Raw genomic sequence first — 23288 nt, 5'->3', positions numbered from 1 at the left:
TAAGCTGTTGAAGCCATTCTTGGAAAGGCAAGGTTAAAAGGCCCCATAATCTCTTGTTCTGACAAACCTGCACTGTGCCATTCTTAATTTTGTATCAAGCCTTAAGCCTTCTCTTCACTTTTCTATTTCCTATTAGAAATGGACAATGTCAGTTCCCCTAAACAGATGTGGGCCCTCAGTACAAAGGTATTCTCCTATTTTGTACAGAATCAAAAGGGGCATGGTGTAGGAGTGGTCTGGGTGGAACATAAGCATTTCGGGACGTGGCCAAGAGATGTTAACACAAATATTTACGCGCCCTGGGGTGTACCCAGGTCCGCTGCCACGTAACTTTACTTCTGCTATAGAGGAGGTGTAACTGTAAAAAACAAATAAAACAGCCATTTCCAAGGGGTTTAAAGGATCTGGGGTAACTGGGGGTACTGCAGGATATTAAACCAAGGGGGGTTGGAGGACCTAAATACTGGGCAAACCGGTGAAACTGGTCATGGCGTGGATGCGTGCCCATTTTAAAATACCCTGACTTACGCAGCAGAAACCTGATTTATGTGGCCAGGCATGCGCATGCTTAAAAAGTGGCCAGTTTATTTTATAACATGCGTGCATATGTGCGCGCATGTCATAAATGGGCACGCGCGCCAAAGTGCGCCCGCACACTGGTTTGAAAGTTACTGACGTAATCTGTACTTTTTAGTCACCCTGAAAAACTAGGCCTGTTTGTACAACTCCAGCCATTATAGGTGAGACAAGACCACAAACAGAACATCGCACTTCTGTTACACGGCCCAGGCAGATCAAGAAGAGGGCAGTTAAATCATGATATGCAGCATATGTTTAAAAACAATAGAAAATGAGGAAAGGCAAAATATGCTTCAGCAAAAGTAGCTAATATTGAGAAGAACAAAAATCAGGACAATTAGAAGTCATTTTTAGATACATTCCTAATTGTACAACTGCTCCTTTAAGACTCAACATGCATATACCAAAAAATAAAAAATGCATGTAATTATTGTGCAGTAACAGAGATCCATGTTTAGATTCCCATGAAGCTGTCTTTTAAACATTTCTTCAAGCTGAGGTAAAAACAAAAGAATTTAACAAATTGGTCACAAAGTTCGGTCCAAGATTCACCGTGGGAGGACACGGTACATAGCACATTAAAACGATCCCGACTGTAATTTCCTCTTAAACCACCTCTGATATTGCATTTCACAACACATGGGAAAAATGCTGCCCACTATTTTGGCCCATGCTTCCACTGTTTCCTTCCCACTCGCAACTTGACTAACTTCCTCCAGAAACACTAAAGGCTTTAACAGAGTGCAGGAAGCTGAAATCCTCCACAGTAAGAAACATTTAAGGACAAAAGGTCATTAAATGAAGCTGTAGGGAGGAAGGTACAATGGAAACAGAATACTTCCTTGCCGAGAGGTGGTGGATGCCTGGAATGGCTTAATAGAAAGAGGTAGCAGCAACCAAAAGAATACTATTTAAACTTGCTGGAGATAAACACATGTAACCCCACCCCGGGGAGCCTACCGAACTCTGCTGGGGCCATAAAAGAACATGTCAGTCTCTTAACGACTGATTATACCTCCTGCTCGTTCTCTTCTTCCTGGCTCTTTCCCCAGAGCGTGGATTCTTTTTATCGGGGGGGGGGGGGGGGGGGGGTCAACTTTCAGGGCCCCGAGTGCTAACGACGACATTCCTTATTTTGTTCCTGGGGGGAGGGTCTCACTTTTCTCTTTCTCTGTGTTCCCTGGGAGAGAGGTACGTGTCCTCGCTGCATGCTGTAGGTCCCAAAGAAGCACTCTGGAGCCACTGGTTTCGTGACCAAAATTAAAGCCTTTACTGTTGAAAACACTGGTGAAGTATGGCACAATAAACTTAATCCTCAGCACCATAGGACGTCTCTTGTGTTACAGTCTCTTTCCCTCTATCTGTGCATGGGTCTCTTTTGCCAGGGTCAGGGAAACATCCACCCTACACAGACATGGGAAAGTAACGTTCCCAGCTGGACAGGGGATCCTTGTGTGGGCAGGAAAAACCCCCTCCACCTTTGGTAAAACGTTTTAAACACAGTCTCTCTGCCCAGAGAGTCCAATCTTCTCTCGTCCCAAGGGCGAAGACTCCATTTGGGTGCCCACCATGGTTTTAACTTGTTCTTACTCGCAGCTTAACAGTTCCCTTTCTCTTCTTTGACCTTTTCTTTCCCTTCTTAATCTTTGTCCCTTGTGGATCCCCCAGATGGGTGAGATCCTCCTGGCAACAGCAGCTCCAGCTTTTCCTCTGATAGGCAAGGAAGGCGGGCAGCAAAAAAATGTCCTCCCAGATCTTTTAACCAAAAATCTTCTTCCCCCAAAATGATATTAACACACTGGAGTTTATCCTTGCAATGGGTCACCACCTCTAAGGGACAGGTATCCCCTGCCCGTGCCCTGCGTCCAGGAGAGGCCCAGGTGTTTCATAAGGCTCAAAGTCACAAAACGTAACCCAGGATTAACCACTCTGCACCTATGGGCCACAGAGGTGGCGTCCGCAACCGATCCTAAAAGGTCCGAGGCAGGATGGAGCCCAGGCTTCCCAGTGTGGCCAAAAAAAACAACACTCCAACTTTCCTCCAAACCAGCAAACTACACTGCCTCCCTGAGCTCTCTGTAGAAAGCTGCTTATAAACCTCACAGAAGGGGATGGCCACTCCAGCACCCTCAAGGAGAAGCAGAATGGATCCTGTACTAATTATCGCTCACTAGCTGCACTAGGACATTCCTAGGACTGTAGTGTCCGTTACACACAGAGCACAATGTTAAGAGCAGGTAACAGGCAACACATGTAGAAGAAATGAAGGCGGAGACTTTGGAATTTGCACATATGAAATTTGAAGGGCCGGGGAGGGGAAAACAGAAGTCAGTGGTCAATGTATGGAGATAAAACTGCATCGAGCTTGGCTACATCCTAAGAGGAGTGGACGGGCTGCATGAGGCTGCTATTGCTAAACCATAACTACTCTGGGTAACCTGCACAACATGGCGGTTACAACCCAAAGAGAAGTAGTACTACTGCATCAGACTTCCAAAGGAGGCTGGGGTAACTTGCACAGAGCGATGGTAAAAACCCCAATAATGGTGGGACTGTGATATGGATGGGCCAATTCAATTTTTTTTTAACACTTACTTTTGATTGGATTAGCTAGGATATGAGTACGGTACTTCTTTTTCTGTGTGAAGAGGATTCTTGATGTTATATTTTGAAAAGTTCATAACCGAAGTAGAAAATACAGATTGTCCAAACTTTGCTTGTAAAATCTAGACAGAGTACTCTTTCAGTAGGGTCAATAATGAGATCTTTCTTTGGGACACTGTTGTTGTTCTACTGATGCCACTGAAATCAATGGAAGTGAACGATACAGTTTAAACCAAACTTTAATGCCCCCTAAAAGAGCAGTTGTAGTACGTAGTCAAGCACCAGTGCCAGATGTTCATTTAAAAGAAAGCCAAACAGGGCTGGTGCAAAGGGGATTAGGCACCCTAGGCAAATCTTCAGTCTTGCTCCCACCCTAATTAACTCTCAGGTCCATATGCACTCCACCCCTTGACATTTTGAAAATTAAACAGCAATCGTGAGGACATCACCACCACCCCTCCCAGAACATTCCTGTAAAACACATAATTTTGTATTTGGATTTTAGATTTGATTATTTGCCTTTTCAAATCGTAGCTCAATGTGAATTACAATTCAGGTACTGCAGTTATTTCCCTGCCCAAGAGGGTGCATACTTTTAAATAATAAACTTTGTTTCAAATTCCATGTCACAGTGTCTGATGAATGTGTCACCTATGATTTCTGGAGCTAGACTGCAAAAAAAAAAAAAAAAAAAAATTCAAGAAATATATAAATTTATAAATTAAAAGACTTAATACCATATTGCCTGTCGATAGTCTCTGAAATGGCTGGCCGGCCTTAACTAGCCTGTTTTCCCTTACTACTCACCACAGGAAAAAAAATCCAAATTCTGTTGTCACCTCAGTAACAATGATACGAAGAACTTCCACTAGCTGGCACTTTATGAAGCAATACAAAACCCTTTAATAAAAGAAACACAGAAGCTATAACATAAATCTTCCATAAAAACAAAAAGAGCACTAATTCCCAGAACTCAAACAGCAACAGCCCTACTTATGAAAAAGCAACACTGAAGAAATAAGTAGGCCCTAGAACGTTAATACCCATTCTTCTGGAAAAACAGAACAAGCCAGATTGCTACAGATCCCTATACAAAATCTATACAGAACACCTCACCTGAGTCACACAAGCAGAACACAGACTCTCTCAAAAGATAGAATAAATTACCACATATTAGAAATAGAAATATGCAGACAAAACCTGAACTCTTCTTTGCTCTGCTGTCCACTCCAACTTCATCCCCTTCTCTGCAGACAGGAGGTGATAAGGAAACAGGAAGAGGGGAAGGGCTGAATTAGGGAGCAGAGTGGCTCTGTATACTTCAGCCTCACCTCTTCTCTTCTTACTCCCCATGGAGGACAGGAGGAGAAGGGCTAGACTGGGGGATCAGAGTACCTTTCCTTTGCTGTGGTCTGTGCACCTCAGCCTCCTTTCCTGTAAGGTGCTGGAGAGGAGAGGGGGTTGGAACAGTGAGCAGAACAGCTGTTTTCTGCTGCCTAAGATAATAGATTTGCCCCTCCTGCTGCCCACAAAATTTCAGCATTCTAGGTGATCACCTAGTTCACCTAATGAAAAAGCCAACCCTGAAGACAAAGACGTATGTGAATATTTTATGATACCTGGTCTCCTATTTTTGGTACAGAAATTTATATATGGTTATGATTATTATGACCAATGGCAGGGCAGCTTTCAAAATGCTTAATGAGTTGACGTGCTCTGGACCTACCTCAGATTTCAACTGAACTGAATGGGTTCATTTCCAATAGAAAATAAAAAGAATAAGGAATTGTGAGCACCAAGGACATCAAGGGAACATATAAAGTGTGAACAGGGGTCACTCAGTGCTGTCCTATCCATGGCAGACATTTGAATGGAATTGGATGAGTGGTTGAAAAGTTATAGTTTATTTGGTTTTTTAGACCGTCACATCAGTAAAAACCTTCAAAACAGTGTACAAGTCATTAAAACAGGGAGGGGAGGACAGATACACACACAGACATCATGATGATGTAATAGAGGGCAATTTTCAAAAGCTGTTTACCTCTGTAAATGGCGGTTTATCTGGGTAAAAGGGGCTTTATGAAAAGCTAGTTTTACCTGCATTATCACAGAGGCATTGTCAAGATGGGATGAGGCTGGGAGAGGAGGCAGATACAGCAGGTGCAAATCTCTGCAGGTATTTTTTCCCCCCAAGGTAAGTTTGACAGGGAAAGCAAGCTCATACATTAGAAATCCCCCGGAGACTTTCCTACCTGCCCACACAGCTTAGACAAGTACCCTGAGAAAGTCAGTTACCATATAAGAAACTAGGCTATGTGTCAAACTGCGAATCGAAGGGTGGGGGAGAGGGGGGGGACCCTCAGGAGCACATGAAAAGTGTGAGCAATTGGGTCAAGGGGAATTCTGTGGCATAAACTGGAACGAAAACGGATGAATGACTGAAAAGTTATTGGGAGACAGCCATGACTTTATAAAAGCAGCTCCCCTACAGAACACTAAACTAAAAAAAAAAGCACAGTTGCCTTGCCTGAATATTGAGTGCAGTTCTGGTCACCCCATCTCAGAAAATATAGCAGAGATAGAAAAGGTACAGAGAAGGGCGATGAAAATGATAAACGAGATGGAAAAGCTCCCTTATGGAGAAAGACTAAAGGGATTAGGGTTCTTTAGCTTGGGAAGGAGATGACTGAGAGGGGATTATGATTGAAATTTATAAAATCACGAGTGGGGTGGAACGGGTAAATAGGAAACAGTTATTTACCCTTTCAAACAACACTAGGATTAGGCAGGGCCGGTGCAAGGGGATTGGGCGCCATAGGCACCTTCAGCCTTGCGCCGCCCCCAGCCGCAGCCCCGACTCCTCCTCCCCCCCCCCCCCAAAAAGCAAACTTACAAAATACCTGGTGGTCCAGGTGGGGGCCCGGGAGTGATCTGCCGCTCCCGGAGCCTCGGCTGCCACTAAGCAAAATGGCGCCGGTGGCCTTTAGCCCCTACCATGTGACAGGCGCTATTGGTGCCATTGGTTGGCCCCTGTCACATGGTAGGGGCTAAAGGCCACAGGCGCCATTTTGGTTAGTGGCAGCCGAGGCCCCGGGAGCGGCAGATCGCTCCCGGGCCCTCCGCTGGACCACAAGGGGGGCGTCGGGAGGGTGGCACGGTGAGGCGGGGGCTGGAAGAATTTTGAAAGGGCACTTTTTTGCTCTTTCAAAATTTTGCCGCCTGCCGTGGCGCCCCCTAAATCGTGGCACCCTAGGCACAGGTCTGGCTCGCCTAGTGGTTCCTCCGACCCTGGGATTAGGGGACACTCATGAAACTAGAATCGGTCAGATTTAAAACAAAGCAAAAGGGGTAAATTTTAAAAACATATGCAGGCACTACCCAGTGTGCAGACATGGACTCGCAATTTTATAACATGCGTGCGCCGGCGCGTGCCGGCCATTTAAAATCGGGCCGACAGGAAGTATTTTTTCGCTCACTGCACAATCAAGCTATAGAATCTGTTGCCGGAGGATATGGTCAAAGTGGGGTTCAAAAGGGAATTGGACAAGATCCTGAAGGAAAAGTCCATAAACAGTTATTAGCAAGTGCTTATCTCTGGGAGTCAGATATAAGCAATACATGAACTACTGGGCATCTGATGGATACTTGTAACCCAGAGTGACCATCATCAGAAACAGAATACAGGGATCGATGAACCTTGGTCTGACCCAGCATGGCACTTCTTAGAATCAGACTCTTCGGCTTCGGAGGGCATTTACCTTCTTTCACAAAACTCAAAACTCCTCTGGCTCCTCTCATCCCTACCCGGGAACGCTGCTGCTGAAATCCTATCAATGGGGTATGCCTCCGATGCTAAATGCATGAAAAAAGCTGTAAAATAAAGACTTTACTATGAAGAATTGACTGTGGTTAGTTGCCCACAGAATATCTTTTCACAGCGACAATATTTCAAATTTTATTGCCATTTTTTTGCTGCTGAATTATTCAACACATTATACAGACTGCCTATGCCTGAGTGTCCTTTATAGCATCAAGACAATCAAACGGGGCTCTGCTGCACCAAAATTACACTGACTTTTCATTTAAACAGGGTTAGAAACATCCTATCAGGAACATGAGATTTAAATTGTCCTGTAGGCTTTGCATTAGCATGTTTGTCAAGCAATTAATAACATCTCATTTCAGAGAGAACTCTTTTCAAAGGGATGAAACCAATCACATTTTTTTCCCCGAGGTCAGTCCTGCATTTCAGAATTGTCCTGGAAAATGTAAGGATTTCAAAATTAAAATTAAATATGTCCTTACAAAAGATATGTTTTAGGTTAGAGAGTTGGGCCGAGGTGGGTTGACGCAACCCGTAAGTAAGGACCTACGGGTCCCCACCGTCGGCAGGTAGAGTGGGCTGATAGGCAAAGGCCACTGGAGCTTCACCTATACCAACCCTTGTTCCCCACGGGTTGAGCCTTTGGGTGCTGGGGATGGCAGGACTTAGGTGGGTCTCTGTGTAGAGTTGCAGGAGAAGTTGGTTCAGCCCAAAGACAGCAGACGAGAAATGGTGCAGTCCTACTCTGGACTGGATAATGTCCTGGAAACTCGGGCGCCAATAGAACAAAGGCAGACAGATGGCACTCGAGCAAAGATAGGCCAAAGCCTGATGAATCCACGTCCAGAGAACAGGCAGAAGAGACATGCAATGGCAGGCTTGAGTCAAGGCTGGTGGCAATCCAGAGGTAGTGGCAAGCAAGGCTGAGGTCTGATCACGGAGATAATTAATGGCGAAGTCGGAAGAAACGAAGGTCAGGGTCTGGAGATAGGCAATACGTAGTCAGGTGAAGCAGAGGTCTGGGTCTGGAGATAGACTGTAGCATAGTCAGGCAAAGCAGAGTCAAAGTCCTTGTAGTCAATCCGAAGCATAAGCAGGGCAGGAACAAGGAAACAGGAACCAGGGACAACGAGGGTCAGGAACACAGGGAAGAGACGAATCTCTTAGTAGCAATGAGTACTCGACCAGCGAGAAGACCTGTTGCAAAGGCAACGCTATGGAGCGGAGCCTGAGCTTAAATACTGTGAGTAGGTTGACATCATCATCCGGGGTTGCGGCCAGGTTCCTGCCGTGGTCCCTACTTAAGGATCAGCGCTGGGCGCAGCTCGGGTAGTGGGGTCTCTCCATGGGCCACACGGAGAGGCCCGACGAGCAGTGGCAGCAGGACCGGGAACGCCGGGGACAATGGCAGAGCCGGAGGCACCGGGGAAGGCCCGAGGATGGAGCTGGTAGCCCACCATTGCCAACAAGGAGGAAGCAGAGGCTAGAGTCCTTGTGGAAAAGTGAGGGGGCCATGCCGCGGGTCTGCTGCGGACAGCATACGTGACATATTTAGCTTATGCCTTTTCATTGGTAGCTCAGTGAGATACATTCAGGTAGTGTGGTTATTTCCCTGCCCCCATAGGGCTTACAACCTAAGGGGGTCATTTACTAAGCCCCCGTATTTTCTCCAGACGGAAAATACTGCAGGGTTTACTAAGATTCAATACTCGGTACTTGTTATGAGCGAGCTCCCCTGGGGGGAGGAGCTAGCAATCTGTTAAGGTTTAGACTGCGGATCTGATGCCGGATGGGCGGAGACATCAGATAGGAGTGACAATCTGATATGATCTGACTCCTCAAGATGGGAGGAGTTAGCAATCTGATAAGGAAAGCTCTGTGTAGAGCTGGGAGTAGCAATCTGTTATGGACTAGCTCCAGAAGGAGATGGGAGTCAGCAAGCTGATATGAATCTGTTATAGTTCCTGCTAAGAAGTTAGCAAGCTGTTGTGAATCTGTTGTTGAAGACTCCTGGTAGGAAAGGAGTAGCCATCTGGACCAGCGGAGTGCGTGGAGAGGACACTCAGCTGTAGAGGAAAACCCCCACAGTACAATACCACAGGGAAAAATACCACAGCTTAGCAGAACCCTGGCCAAACCACACAGTGCTGACCCCAGGCTATGGGGCAATCATGGTCTTAAAGGGCCTGACTGGGCTGAGTAATCCTACCCCCAAGAATCCCCAAACATTAGGGGTTTAGGGAGAACCCCTGTCTGCTACCCCCACCCTCTGGAGCCAGCTGAAGTAAAAAAAATCAATTTATATCACTTTGGAGTCCCCTGGGGTGCAGGCCCATCCTCCTCCTAAAACTCCTCCCTATTTTAAAAAAATGCCCCTAGAAACTGGCCTCCCCCCTTCTAGACCACCTTGGGCCTTTCCTGCACATCCTTGGTGGTTCAGTAGAGGCCCAGACTGCCCCCTAGGCCTCTAAATACAATGCAGCCATTTTTCAAAATGGCTCCAGCTGGCTGATGTCCTACTTTTGCCCCAAATGCTCCCGAGGCAAGATAGCTACAACTCAAATAACACGGCTTGCAATTTTTAAGGCAAGCCGTGTTATTTGATTTGTATGTTTTAGCTAGTAATGGGCTGATTAGCATCCTTACTGTGCCATGGGGCAGATTATTGCATGATAAATACCTAACACAGCTTAGCAAATAGACCGCTAAATCTGTACCTGAGACAATGGAGGGTGGAGTCACTTGCCCAAAATCACAAGGAGTGCCAGGGGGATCTGAAGCTCAGCTTCCCTGGTTCCTAATCCACTGTGCTAATCACTTGGCTACTGCTCCAGTTAGGAGAACATTTTGGTAGGACAGGAAGAGCTGGGAGAGGTAGCAAATGGTTGCACTGTCATCGCTGTGGGGAAGGGAAAAGCAGGTGGGTAGTGGAGAGGAGCATAGGAGCCAAGTTTTTAAAATGATTGCAGGTGTGCAACAGAAATGCCCTCTCCCCTCCCCCGAAAATAAAAGTCTTATCCTTGGCATTGACACAAACATCGAAGCTGGCAGGAGGAGGAGGAGAAAGAAGCCAGTAGCAGTGGCTCAGGCCACTGCCATCAGAAGATATTGTATGGAGTATTATATAATGCACAGCACTGCTGTGTCTTGTGCACTTCACAGTGCAATACTGCGGCTCACAGCAACAAAGAAACAGGATATGACCCAAGGCACCACCGCTCCTCCTCCTCTTGTCTTACCACTCCAACCAGCGGGAGAGAGGACGGCCCCTCTTAATATTACAGGTGCTGAAGCACCCACAGAGCTGGCACCTATGGAGAGGTTGTGGTTGTTGTGTGGGGTTTGGGAGGGCGGAGGGGGGCAGGTGGAGAGGAAAAAAAAGATTGTGTGTAGCGAAGGAAGACAATTAAATGGGTGTTTTACTTTGTGCCAATATCGCCTCTCCTTGCTGAGTTGTATTTAAGAAGTGCATGTTCGACATAAGCAGCACGTGTGGGATGTGAGCGCTAGATGAAAGTAGTGGTGTACACTAGATGTGAACAGTGTGTGCCGGACGTGAGCTCATCAATTTTACCAGCCAAGCACACGCAGGTGTGCCGCCATACTTCCTGGTCCCCCCGCTGGCCCAGCTGCTCCCCCCCTGCCCCAGCGAAATAGGAACTTATCTTCCGCCCGGGTTAAAATGCTGATAGCCCCGGTGGAACGCGGCAGGAGAGCTGGAGTCAGCGGCACCGGCATGGTATCTTCTTCCCGCCTCCCGCGGCCCGGAAGAGGAAGTGGAGTGCAGCGGCCACGCGTGCAGGAAGAAGAGACCATGCTAGTGCGAGCAGCGTGGCCCGAAGGCCTGGCCTGAAGAATGAGCAGCGCGATGAGAAGCACAAGAGGAGCAGCTTCAGCCCCCGCAGCCGGTGGGAGCCCTTTCTCAAGGCCGTGAGAGCTGGAAGTGGAGGAGGCTGAGGCTGTCACTAGTTCGGTGGGGGGGGGGGGGGAGGGAGAGAGAGATAGAGAGAGCAAGCAAGCAAGCATATATGTTTGAGAGCCTGTGTGTGTGAGAGAGAGAGATAGCATGAATGTATGACTGAGAAAATGTATGTGTGAGAGAGATCATGTGTATGTATGATTAAGAGCCTGTGTGTAATTGAGAGCTGGTGTAGGTGAGAGAGTATGTGAGTATGTGACTGAGAGCCTGTGTGTAAGTGAGAGAAAGAGAGAGAGCATGTGTAAGTATGTGAATGAGAGTCTATGGGGTAGATTTTCAAAGGGTTACGCTCATAGGTTATGCGCGTAACCCCCGAAAACCTACCCCAACCCCCCCCCCCCCCCCCCGCGTGCCGAGCCTATCTTGCATAGGCTGCCGGCGCGCGCAAAGCCCCGGGACGCGCGTGTCTTTCCTGGGGGGGGGGTGGTTGTGTCGGGCAGACATAACTTGTGCAACAAAGGTGGGGGGGGGGGTTAGATAGGGCTGGGGGGGGGGTGGGTTAGGTAGGGGAAGGGAGGGGAAGGTGCGGGGGGTGGAAGGAAAGTTCCCTCCAAGGCCGTTCTGATTTCAGAGCAGCCTCGGAGGGACCGGAGGCAGGCTGCATGGCTCGGCGCCTCCTGGGAATGTATTGCTCAGTCCTCCAGAGCCGCGGTTGCAGCCGGAACCATTTCCTCCTAATGACGCTGTGCAGTTGGTGTTGCAGGGGAATGATTCCCCAGGTCAAACCCAAGAAGATGGGGCTGCCTGGCGTGGTTGAGGATCAGGAGAGGCTTTTTAGTGCCACCGTTTTGACCAAGGAAAGAGAAGATGAAGGAGAAAGTGCTGGGACATCAAGCGCGGAAGGAATGGAGGTAAAGAAAAGCTTTATGAAGCCTCTAAAAATTAAAAAACCAGCTGTTATATAACGCTGGAATCCATTTGGGACTTAATTGTGGGGCTTGAGGCTGGGCAAAATGAACAGGCCCAACGAGTGGAAACTGCCTCCAAAAAAAATTGACTCCCTTGAAAAAGAATGCAAATTGAATATAGAAGGACAAAACCAAGCCATTATGGAGCTTAAAAATGATTTAAAAGGTATAACTGACTCTAATGTTACAACTATGCGTGATCAGTTAATAAACTGCGCAGATTAGAGTCAGTAGGAAATTACTTGAGACAGCTGAATATAAGATTACTGAACTTCCAGTATTGGGAACTGTCCCTTTGATAACATTTAGAAGGTACTTAAAAGAGGTTCTGAAGATACCAGAAGAACAAATAGGTCAGTAAAAAAGATAACATATCTGCAACAGAGACAGTCTCAGTTTCAAATATCACCAATTGGAGATCCTGGGAACTTTGATAACCTTTCAGATTATTTGGAAAGCTCCAGATGTGAAATGGCAGAAACAACTGTTTTGTTCGTTACCCTTTATTCTGAATATGATAGAGGCTTCATTATGAAGTATTACTTTAAAAAGTATTAAATGTTACTTATCTTGGAGGCATGATCCGCATTTTCCCCGATTTGTCCAGAGCGACACAATTATGTCGAAAAGAGTTTCTACAAATGCGCCCAGAAGCAAATGCGAAGGGTGCAAATTTTATTTTACGTTACCCCGCAGAATGTGTCATTAAATTCTCTGGAAATACCTTTGTGTTTTCTAATCCTGAACAGCTTAGGCAGTTCTTGAGCTCTAAGGAGCAGGTCCCCACCAGTAAATAACCGTGCATGAAGTAGTAAATATGGTTATGAGGGTAGCCTTATATGAGATGATTTTTCTTCAGTAATCTCCCGATATAATATTCCTATTTTTCCCCCCAAAGGTTTCCGTGAAAAGAAAGAAAATATTTATATTTTGTGATTTAAAAAAAAATTCATATTTGTATTCTTGTGTTTCTAAGCAAAGTAATCTTTTTTGTAATTGTAAAAGCTGATAAATAAAAAATAAAAAAATGATCCCAGGTATGCAGAGCAAAGTATTTTTAATCCTTATTATTTTTCATTATTGGGTCTTGGTGCCTGCTATTTTGAATTATTTTATTGGTCTCTAGAAATTTTTTATATGAGTTTTTAATTATTGGATATTCCATTCATCAGCTGTTTTGAAATAATCTGTTCTTTTTATTATTATGGTTTTACTGCTATTGATTTTAAATTTCTTGATTTGTTTTATCAGGACTGGTAATGTTTCTCTTTTTCCTTTGTTGCTCTGCATACAGACTCTCTGGCTTGTTGCAGTTTCCAGTTCACTTTTTGTTATGCTTTATGGTCTCTTTATTCTTTGTTAGGTCAGAGTCTGGCACATATGACTTAGGTGAGGTATTCTGCTGGTTATGTAGTTTCTGAGTAGGGCTCTATAGCAGCCTGGCTTTGCCAGTTTAATAGGAGGAGTATTGGAGTTTTAAGGCCTGGTGTAATATTTTCAATTTTGCCTTGTAAGGTGTTTATTGTTTAAGTGCTGGAAATTAGTGCTGTTTTGGTGTGGGATGTTTAATATTTATGCAAATTCTGTTCAGACAGAATACTTCTTTCCCTTGTGTCATTTTTAACAATAAAAATAATACTGGGCCTTTATTTTTGCCGTGAATTGTAATGAACAGTGTGTCACACATGAGAGTGTGGTCTGTCAGGTCTGTCACAATGGAAAAAGGTTGAGAACCATTGCTCTAGGTAAATGATCATGTTAGCCACCATAGTTCAGCTTAAAGATTTAGACTTACAACTTTATTAGTGTATTGCTGTCACTTTCAAGATCACTTTTACTGGTAAAATGCAAACATGGAAAAATCCCACCAAGAAGAAAGTAGCAATGTAGAATACAGTTTAAGTGCTCATCATTTTTTTCTGTGACACATGGCGGTAGGTCAGACATTATCCAGTGCAGCAAAAGTGATAAACACAACAGAGCAAATCTTGCCACACCCTCATTTCTTAAGCAAAACATTTGAGAACAAGCATCACAAATTAGCTATCACTAAAAGCTGCTGGACATATCATAAAATCCAACTTAACCACTCTCTCTGTTCTACAGACTACACCTTGAAAATTATACAAAAGGACTCTGAACCCAATTTTGATGTGCAAGGACAAAAATCTGAATGTATGATATGCAATGTTACCATATATACCTGACTCACAAACCTTGATTTACATTGTGTAAATTTATTGACAATACTCTGACTCATCAAATCATAAGAGTATCAAGATTTGTGATACCTGAATGCTGGCCGGGCGAAGATGAGGAGAGCAGAACTGAAGGAAATGCTTTGGAGACTTCTGATAACTTTATCATATATCAATGACAAGTTAGAGAGCTGTCAAACAAACTGATATACCTATAACAAAAAGTAACTTTGGAGGTGGAGCTAAGAAAGCCTTTAATCATGGTTGTTCATAAACTGAAACTCGCACTAGAAATATCTTTGATTGGAATCAGTTGAGCAGCATACAGTGTAAATAATTACATTCAAACAACCACAGATTGCCTGCCCGCTGGCAGTGAAGCACTTGCAGTTAAAATCTATACCTACATCTGTATTTACATTGTGCATGGTGAATCCCTGAAGGAATTGTGCAAGTTAGTAAAACTAAAATAGAAGCAGCTACCAGACTATGTAGTAACATACAATGGCTAGCTTTGACACCAGCCTTTGAAAGAGCCTGCAGGTTGCTGCTGGCTTTGAAGTCGGTCTTTTTCCCCAAGACAAAATGCCCGAGTGTTATTAAGATTTATTTTTCTTGGAATCCAAGTGCAGAGTCATGGCTTTCTGTCATGCAGGCCCGGCCCAGATGGTCACATTCCATTCTACTGTGCTTCAGACTGAAGGACAAAGCACAACAATGATGGCGGAGATAAAGGCGTTAAATGACCTGAAAATAAAATCATTGAAAGAAGAAATAATGTGCTCATCTAAACTAAGGGGTCCCTAAACTACTGCCCAAAAAGTAAGTTATAACAGCCCTGCCAAACTCTCCCTGCCTTCAGCCAAATTGACACACAGAACAAGATTCACTTTTCTGGTTTTTTTTGCTCACGCACAGCGGCAGTAGTAAAGGTTTCAATAACAGTGTGATCCAGTGGCATGGCAAGGGCTGCGAAGCTGGCAGGATCCCCACCCGCCCCCCTCTGCCAGCAGGAGACAGAGTCCCAAACGGTAGTGTAGTGAGGGTTACAATGCGTGTAAAGGGGTCCCCACTCTCTGTCTGCAGAAAATAAAGCTCCGGGAGGCAAGGGCTGGAATGATGACAGGGCCCCCACCCCCTGCAAGCAGAATATAAAGACAAATGCAGCAGCACAGTAAGGACAAGAAGATCGGTAACACCAAAGAATTTATTAAGAAGTAAAATGCTGGACTCAGGCCGAGTTTCGCTCAATTAAGAGCTGCTTCAGGGGCTGCTGAATAATGATAACGGTATTAGCAGCACTCATTCGGATACAATGTCCTTAAAATCCAGCAGTATGTTAAAAACGTCTATTAAAAACTGCAGTGGTTACAAGACGCCTTGCTTACAGAATTTTAAGTTTTACGGCAAGGAATCTGCATGGATAATTGGTAGTGTGCTGTTACTGATCTTCTTGTTCTTCTGGTTGCTACCTGCAACGTTGGATCGGTTTCCGATTTGTTTCTTCTTCGCAACACAGTAAGGGCCACAATGCTAGTGGGGGTTCCCATCCCACACTAACGGAAGAGGAAGCCAAGGTGAGGAGAAGGAGAAGGGAGTGAGAGTCAAAATAAGGAGTGAGTGGGAGGGAATGGAGGAGGAGGAAGAGGACACCATTTGTGAGGAGGGGAGGGTAGAGGACAGGAGAAGAGGGTAAGAGGAAGGGAAGCATAGATGAGGGAGGAGAGCCTGAAAGGATGGAGATGGATGGAGAGAGGAAGGGAAGGTAGTATGATGGAGGATGGGGTGAGAAGAAGGGAAGAGGGGAGGGGGAGAGGATAGAAAGCAAGTGTGAGTGAGAGGAGAGGAGAGGGTGAGAGGAGTGAGAGCCAGTGTGAGAGGGAGAGAGAAACATGCTGGGTGTGCATGCGTGTATGAGAGGGGAGGCTGTGTTTGGGAGGGCTTATGTCTCCGTACAAGAAAGGAGGGTGCATGTTTGGTAATGTGTGTGAGAAGCAGGCTGTGTTTGGTGGGTGTATGTATGATGTATTAATGAGGCTTTAGTTGTGATAGAGAGCAAAACTGTGTCAGAGGCTGTGTTTGATGAGTTTATGAGGATGGTTGAAATAATTAATACCATTAAAAAAAAAAAAAATGTACAAAGCGGGTGCGTGGAGTCCAAGCGATATGAGGACTGTAGATCAACAATTGGATGTTTGGTGGGAATCCATGGCTAACCTTAACTTGGAGACACAAAAAAGGTTGAATTAGCGCAAGTTGAAACTTGTGAGCATTGTGTTAATCATTAAGGCTTGATGGCTGACCACTGGCACTATGACTCACAAGTTTCAAACATCTGCTCATTTGATCCTCGTCTTCTACCATGTGTCCAATATATACGTGGACATATTTTGCTGTGTACCCTAAGAGAAAACAATTAATCGTGCACAAATCGCCAGTGGATTTTAGATGGGTTAAGCGCTTTCAGAACGTTGAAGGACAAAAAGTATTTCTTTCAAAAATGCCTCTAAAGCTGTGGAATTTAGTTTGTGTTTGCCGGGAATCAGTGCTCCAGCAGAGAGGTTATCGCACACGAACACCGGGACAACAAATAACTCAAATGAAGGATGGACCAATTAAGGCAGTGATGGGATCCACGTGTAACCTCAGCAAAGCATACAGGGCGTTTCATGCAATGCTCCCAGTGCAATCTCCTGCACTGCTAAAGGTAGTCCGGGGGCGGCTACTGAAAAATACCACACGTAAGGCACGTGAAATAGATCTGAGCTTTCAATACTTCCGGAACACTGTACTCCTCATGGGCAATGAGCTTTGACTGGCAAGTGCTGATTTTATGTTAAAAAAATGTTTTCCTAAAGCACACTGTTTTGAGACAATTTGTGAATTGAAATAAAACAAGCTCCTCATAGAATATTATGCTACTGTTATATTGCTAAGATGGTTACAAACTATGACTTTAACTCATCAGCCAGAAAATGTGCTCACCCAGCAAAGATCAGCCCATTATTCAAGCTCTGCCAATAGGCAATCAAGGGACTCATTTTCCTCATTCAGATAAATGGCCGCCTTACCGTAAAAATCAGCTGAGTGCTTGCCATAATTTAATTGTAGTGCTTCTGGGAACGTTATTTTATTTATGTAAAAGAAGCTACAGAAATTCTAAGTATTCAGATACATTTATTAATCCATAAACAATTTTTGATTTATATTCTGCCTTTTGTGACTGGTCAGCCACTTCATTCAGGTGCTGCAGGTACGTCCCTGTCCCCTAAGGGCTTACAAATCTAAGGGCCTGATTTCCTATGGCGCTTCTCCCATTCTGTGTCTATAAGAAAAATGCTTAGTAAATCAGGCCCTAAGTTTGCACCTGAGGCAACGGAGGGTGAGGTGACCTGCCCAAGCTCACAAGGAGCATCAGCAGGCTTTGAACTCTGACTTCCCTAGCTCTCAGCCTCCTTTCCTAACCACTAGGCTACTTCTCCATTGTTTCAACCCATAGTTTATAAGGTGAAGGAAAGAAGGATGGAAACATTAATAAGGCACAAAGGAAACCAAATGGAAGAATTAAAAAAAAGAGAAAGAGAAAGCAAAAAAAAAAAAAAGAAAGCCTTGCATAAGAAACCCCCTAGCCAGTAATCTTCCTTCTGCGGGGCTATAGCACTATAGCTAAGTAGCAGAATTTGTGAGCCAATGAGGCCAAAGTGATTCTTTAAAAGGGAAGTGTATCTGTAAGTTCAACAAGTGGGAAAAACAACTGGACACATACCCTGTTAATTTCTTTCACTTTTTAGTCCAGCTGCTTCTCCTTTCTCTTTCAGCTCAAACTGGAATCACAAAAGAGAGTAGATTATCAATTAAACTTCGCCAGATTCATTTTAAAGCAGCGCTTAGCCCTTCAGTTGTCAGTGGTCTTATTATAAATAAATCCACTAATATTTCCCTCTACATATAGTCAAAAAAAGAAATCAGGATGTAGTCGTGTCCTTTGTTGAGAAACTGTACTACAGTCTGTGCTGCTGACTTCCCAGTGGGCATGCTGGTAATGTCTCTATTTTAATTATTGGAAGGGTCCTTTTTGGCTTAACTGTTTGAAATAGAATTGAAATTTTGAGGCAGTGTTTTTGGGTGGCGTGCTGCCCCTCTGCAACGCTCTCCAGTTGGACTGGAAAGGCAAGTGGCGTCCATCAGGATGGACCTGGCAGAGAAAGAGCTCTGTCACCTGTGTGGATTGCAGCCCTTCTGACTTGTAGAAACAAACCCAGGGCATTAGAAAAGATCAGGTTTACTCAGAAGCAAAAAAAAAAAACTGTTGAAACTGAGATTTCAGGTTTTTATATTACTAGATTAGTGTTAAAAAATATATAAATGTCTATATATATCAGCAAAACATTTCACAGTTTAAATGTTTTCTTAGGGTTTGTGGCATGCTACACTTGAGGGGAGAGCAAAAGAAAGATTTGCTTAACTGGAATAAACATTTAATCTCTGAAAGACATCAACATTTTCTTCCAAAGCAAAAATATCTTTTATATAGTCCAGCTCGTGAAAAAAATCCCACCCCCCCTTGCAGTTTTCTCTCCGTGTTTAATCTGGCACCACGAACTTTCATTCACAGGGATTTTTCTTCCTGATTTTTTTTTTTTCTGAACGGGCCCTCCGGCCCCCTGTTCCTAGCCTGCTCATTGCAGCAAAGGTCCTGAGGCTGAGAGAGCCATGCACCAAGTCGCCTTCCGGACCCCTGCATCACAGGCTTCAGTTCTGGTCAGCAGAGACTGCCCTTATTGATGACCTCTCTCTCTCCCCTACCCCCAAGGGGCTGTGAGCGCTTCCTTCACAAAAGTGTTCTTTTCTGTCATGGATGCAGGGCTCCCTATTGTGTGCACGGGTTCTGCACACAAAAAAAGCATTTCACAGTGAGAGCGTTGAATAGCAACAACAAATACTTCCAGCTGAAAGTCACCTCTATATAAAAAGTAGAATTATTTTATTTTACTCATAATTAAATATGAAATGAAAACAGTATACACATATATGATTATCCTGACAATCATATAAATGGTAACCTCTTCCCACTTCTCATTTAGAGTATATTATTGATCTATGTAACCGTAAATATTGGCACACTATGGATAGCCTAGAAACCAAACCTATTCGTGCCTACATGTAAGCAGTTGTGATGGTGCATTACTAAACGACGGTATAGAAAAGTTTTAAAATAAATAAGTAAATAAATGTGGGTGGGATACATTTTGTGAGATCCCTATGGTTGAAAGGGACAAACCGGCTCTGCACGCCTACAGTTTCCTGCTGTTCGGAGTTTTAAATAGAAAAAGGGGAAATGACTGGAGCTGCCCGGGGCAGATATCCATCTTTCCTTACACAGATTAAGCACAGAGAGAGAACTGCTTTCCTATGTTAGAAACGTATATGAGTATGAATGGGAGCACATGCAAGAAGTGTATCCCACCCTTCCAAGCAAGGCTTCCTCAGGAAATCCTTTAGTGCTACAAAAAGCTGGGGGGAGGGGTCTCAGGCTGAAGAATATCAGCTGCAGGGCTGGGGAACGGCCTGGACTATATAAAATATATTTTTGCTCTGGAAGAAAACGTTGATGTCTTTCAGAGATTAAATGTTTATTCCAGTTAAGCAAATCTTTCTTTTGCTCTCCCCTCAAGTGTAGCATGCCACAAACCCTAAGAAAACATTTAAACTGTGAAATGTTTTGCTGATATATATAGACATATATATATATATTTTTTAACACTAATCTAGTAATATAAAAACCTGAAATCTCAGTTTCAACAGTTTTTTTTTTTTTCCTTCTGAGTAAACCTGATCTTTTCTAATGCCATGGGTTTGTTTCTACAAGTCAGAAGGGCTGCAATCCACACAGGTGACAGAGCTCTTTCTCTGCCAGGTCCATCCTGATGGAGGCCACTTGCCTTTCCAGTCCAACTGGAGAACGTTGCAGAGTGGCAGCTCGCCACCCAAAAATACTGCCTCAAAATTTCAATTATATTTCAAACAGTTAAGCCAAAAAGGACCCTTCCAATAATTAAAATAGAGACATTACCAGATTGCCCACTGGGAGGTCATCAGCACAGACAGGCCGATTCAGTACGGTGCGCTCAGGCCGAGCGCACCGTTAGCCCCCGTTTGGATGCTCATTTTTGACGCACCATTATTACTCCTTATACACAGGCCGATACAGTAAAACTCGCGAGAGAGCGGGCGAGCGCCCGCTCTCCCGGCACGCACACAAGTCACTCTCCTGTGCGCGTGATTCACTAAAAAAAATATTCAAATGAGGACCCACAGTAAAAAGAGGCGCTTGGGACACTAGCGCGTCCCTAGCGCCTCTTTTTTTTGACAGGAGCTGCGGCTGTCAGCAGGTTTGACAGCCGACGCTCAATTTTGCCGGCGTCGGTTCTCAAACCCACTGACAGCCACGGATTCAGAAACCGGACGCCAGCAAAATTGAGCGTCCAATTTTCAATCTGCGAGCCGCGGGCCGATTTAAATTGTTTTTTTTAATTATTATTTTTAATTATTTTTAACTTTTGGGACCTCCGACTTAATATCACCATGATATTAAGTCAGAGGGTGTACAGAAAAGCAGTTTTTACTGCTTTTCTGGCACTTTCCTGGTGCCGGCAGAAATTAATGCCTACTTTTGAGTAGGCGCTAATTTCTGAAACTAAAATGTGCGGCTTGGCTGCACATTTTACTTACTGAATCGCGCGGGAATAACTAAAAGGGCCATCAACATGCATTTGCATGTTGCGGACACTATTCGTTTCGGGGGGGGGGGGGGGGTTGGACACGCATTTTCAAATAAAGGGTAAAGCTAGCACATCGAAAACGCGCGTCCAAACGCAGGTTAACAGTGCGCTCCGCCGGAGCACACTGTTAACCTGCGTTTGGACGATACAGTACAGTGCGCTCCGCCGGAGCGCACTGTACTGTATCGGCCTGACAGTAAGGGGTAATAGCGCTTGGAAAATGCGCGTCCACCCCCCCCCGAAACTAATAGTGCGCTCAACAACCTCCAAGCTCTCATTTTCTCTGAGTTAGACTACTGCAACTCTACTTTACTTGGCCTCCCTTCCTCATACACCAAACCGCTCCAAATGGTTCAAAACGCTGCAGCCCGCCTACTAACAAACACCAGGAAAAGAGACCACATCTCCCCAGTCCTAAAAGACCTTCACTGGTTACCAATTCATTTCAGAGTCATCCACAAATCCATCACCTTGATATACAAAATTATTCACCAACATACCACAATCGACCTACAAGTTCCCCTCCGCTTACACAAATCCACAAGACCGACAAGAGAAGCTTACAGAGGATGCCTCCATTTTCCACCTACCAAAACCACTAATCACAGCACCTTAAGAGACCGAGCCTTTTCCACAGCTGGCCCACCTTTATGGAACTCCATCCCCCCAGACATCAGAAACGAGCCATGCCTCCTAACCTTTAGGAAAAGAGTCAAGACATGGCTGTTCAGGCAAGCCTTCCCGAACCCCATCTAATACGCATCAACAGCAAACACTCGACACAGTAGCTGTATATATTGTACACTGTACATATTGTATATTTGTATATAATTAACCTCTTCTATCTCTCTTTAATTCCTCCACCCCAGTTCAACAGCCCTTGTTAATTGTAACTGCATCTCTTCAGCACATTTATTTATGTTCGTTGTTGTATTCATTGCACCCCTGTTTTTTATGTAAACCGACATGATGTGAACGCTTCATGAATGCCGGTATAAAAAAACCTTAAATAAAATAAAATAAATAAACATGCAAATGCATGTTGATGAGCCTATTAGCTAGTCCCGCTCGAAACAGAAACTAAAATGTGCAGCCAAGCCACACATTTTACTCTCAGAAATTAACGCCTGCCCAAAGTTTCGACAACCGACACTGGTAAAATTAAGCGTCAGCTGTCAAACCCGCTGACGGCCGCCGCTTCTGCCAATAAGGAGACGCTAGGAATGCACTAGTGTCCCTAGCGCCTCCATATTAGCGAGGACACTCATTTGCATACTGAATCGCGCGCCCAGGAGAGTGGCCTGGGCATGCGTTGGGAGAGCGGGCGCTCGCCTAAGAGCGCCGGCTCTCCCGCGCATTTTACTGAATCGGCCCGAGGCTGTAGTAAAGTTTCTCAACAAAGGACACTACTACATCCTGATTTCTTTTTTTGACTATATCTAGAGGGAAATATTAGCGGATTTATTTTAAATAAGACCAGTGACGGCTGAAGGGCTAAGCGCTGCTTTGAAATTAATCTGGTGAAGTTTAATTGATAATCTACTCTCTTATCTTCCTCGATATCGGAACTGCAACACTCTGGATTCATTGATGGCCGACATCTGGGGCTGAGCAAAAGAATTTCACAGTGCTTCTATGACCTCCGCTGATGCGAGGGGATGAAACATTACCTCGCACCATTCAGGCCAATTGAAAAAACTCAGTGGGAGAACCAGCGCTCCGTGCTGAGCGCCCACTCTCCCGACACGTGCCTAGGCACCTCTCCTGGGTGCGCGATTATTTATTTAAATTAGGGGCCACGCTAATAAGAACATAAGAACATAAGAAATTGCCATGCTGGGTCAGACCAAGGATCCATCAAGCCCAGCATCCTGTTTCCAACAGAGGCCAAACCAGGCCACAAGAGCCTGGCAATTATCCAAACACTAAGAAGATCCCATGCTACTGATGCAATTAATAGCAGTGGCTATTCCCTAAGTAAACTTGATTAATAGCCGTTAATGGACTTCTCCTCCAAGAACTTATCCAAACCTTTTTTTGAACCCAGCTACACTAACTGCACCAACCACATCCTCTGGCAACAAATTCCAGAGCTTTACTGTGTGTTGAGGACACTAGGGAAGCGCCTCCTTATTAGCGGAAGCAGCGGCTGTCAGCGGGTCAGACAACCGACGCTTAATTTTACCAGCATCGGTTGTCAAACCCGCTGACAGCCACGAGTTCGGAAAACAGACTCCATTTTCCAACCTGCAGGCCGGTGGACAGCTTTTTTTTTTTTTTTTTAAGTTTTTTTTTTTTTTTTAAATTTTTGGGACCTCCGACTTAAGATTGCTATGATATTAAGTCAGAGGGTGTACAGAAAAGCAGTTTTTTCTGTATACTTTCCTGGTGTTGTCCGAGATTAACGCCTGCCTT

The 23288-nt window shown here is 44.7% G+C and overlaps 1 protein-coding gene across 5 annotated transcripts in view; it reads right to left on the bottom strand.

Moving 5' to 3' along the window:
* SASH1 (SAM and SH3 domain containing 1) overlaps nt 1–23288 on the bottom strand; it is a 590251-nt gene that overhangs the window by 379039 nt on the left and 187924 nt on the right. The window contains exon 1 of one of the 5 annotated variants that reach the window (XM_029594047.1): nt 17858–17878. The exons of the other annotated variants lie outside the window; for them this stretch is intronic. The gene's annotated coding sequence lies outside the window, so the exon portion shown is untranslated. Of the gene's footprint in view, nt 1–17857; nt 17879–23288 lie in introns of those variants that run through there. 5 annotated transcript variants of the gene reach the window in all.

This window comes from Rhinatrema bivittatum, chromosome 3 (assembly GCF_901001135.1).
Source record: "Rhinatrema bivittatum chromosome 3, aRhiBiv1.1, whole genome shotgun sequence".
Lineage (NCBI taxonomy): Eukaryota > Metazoa > Chordata > Amphibia > Gymnophiona > Rhinatrematidae > Rhinatrema > Rhinatrema bivittatum.
Note: the sequence above shows the minus strand (reverse complement) of the source record. Positions and strands in the feature narration are given on the sequence as shown.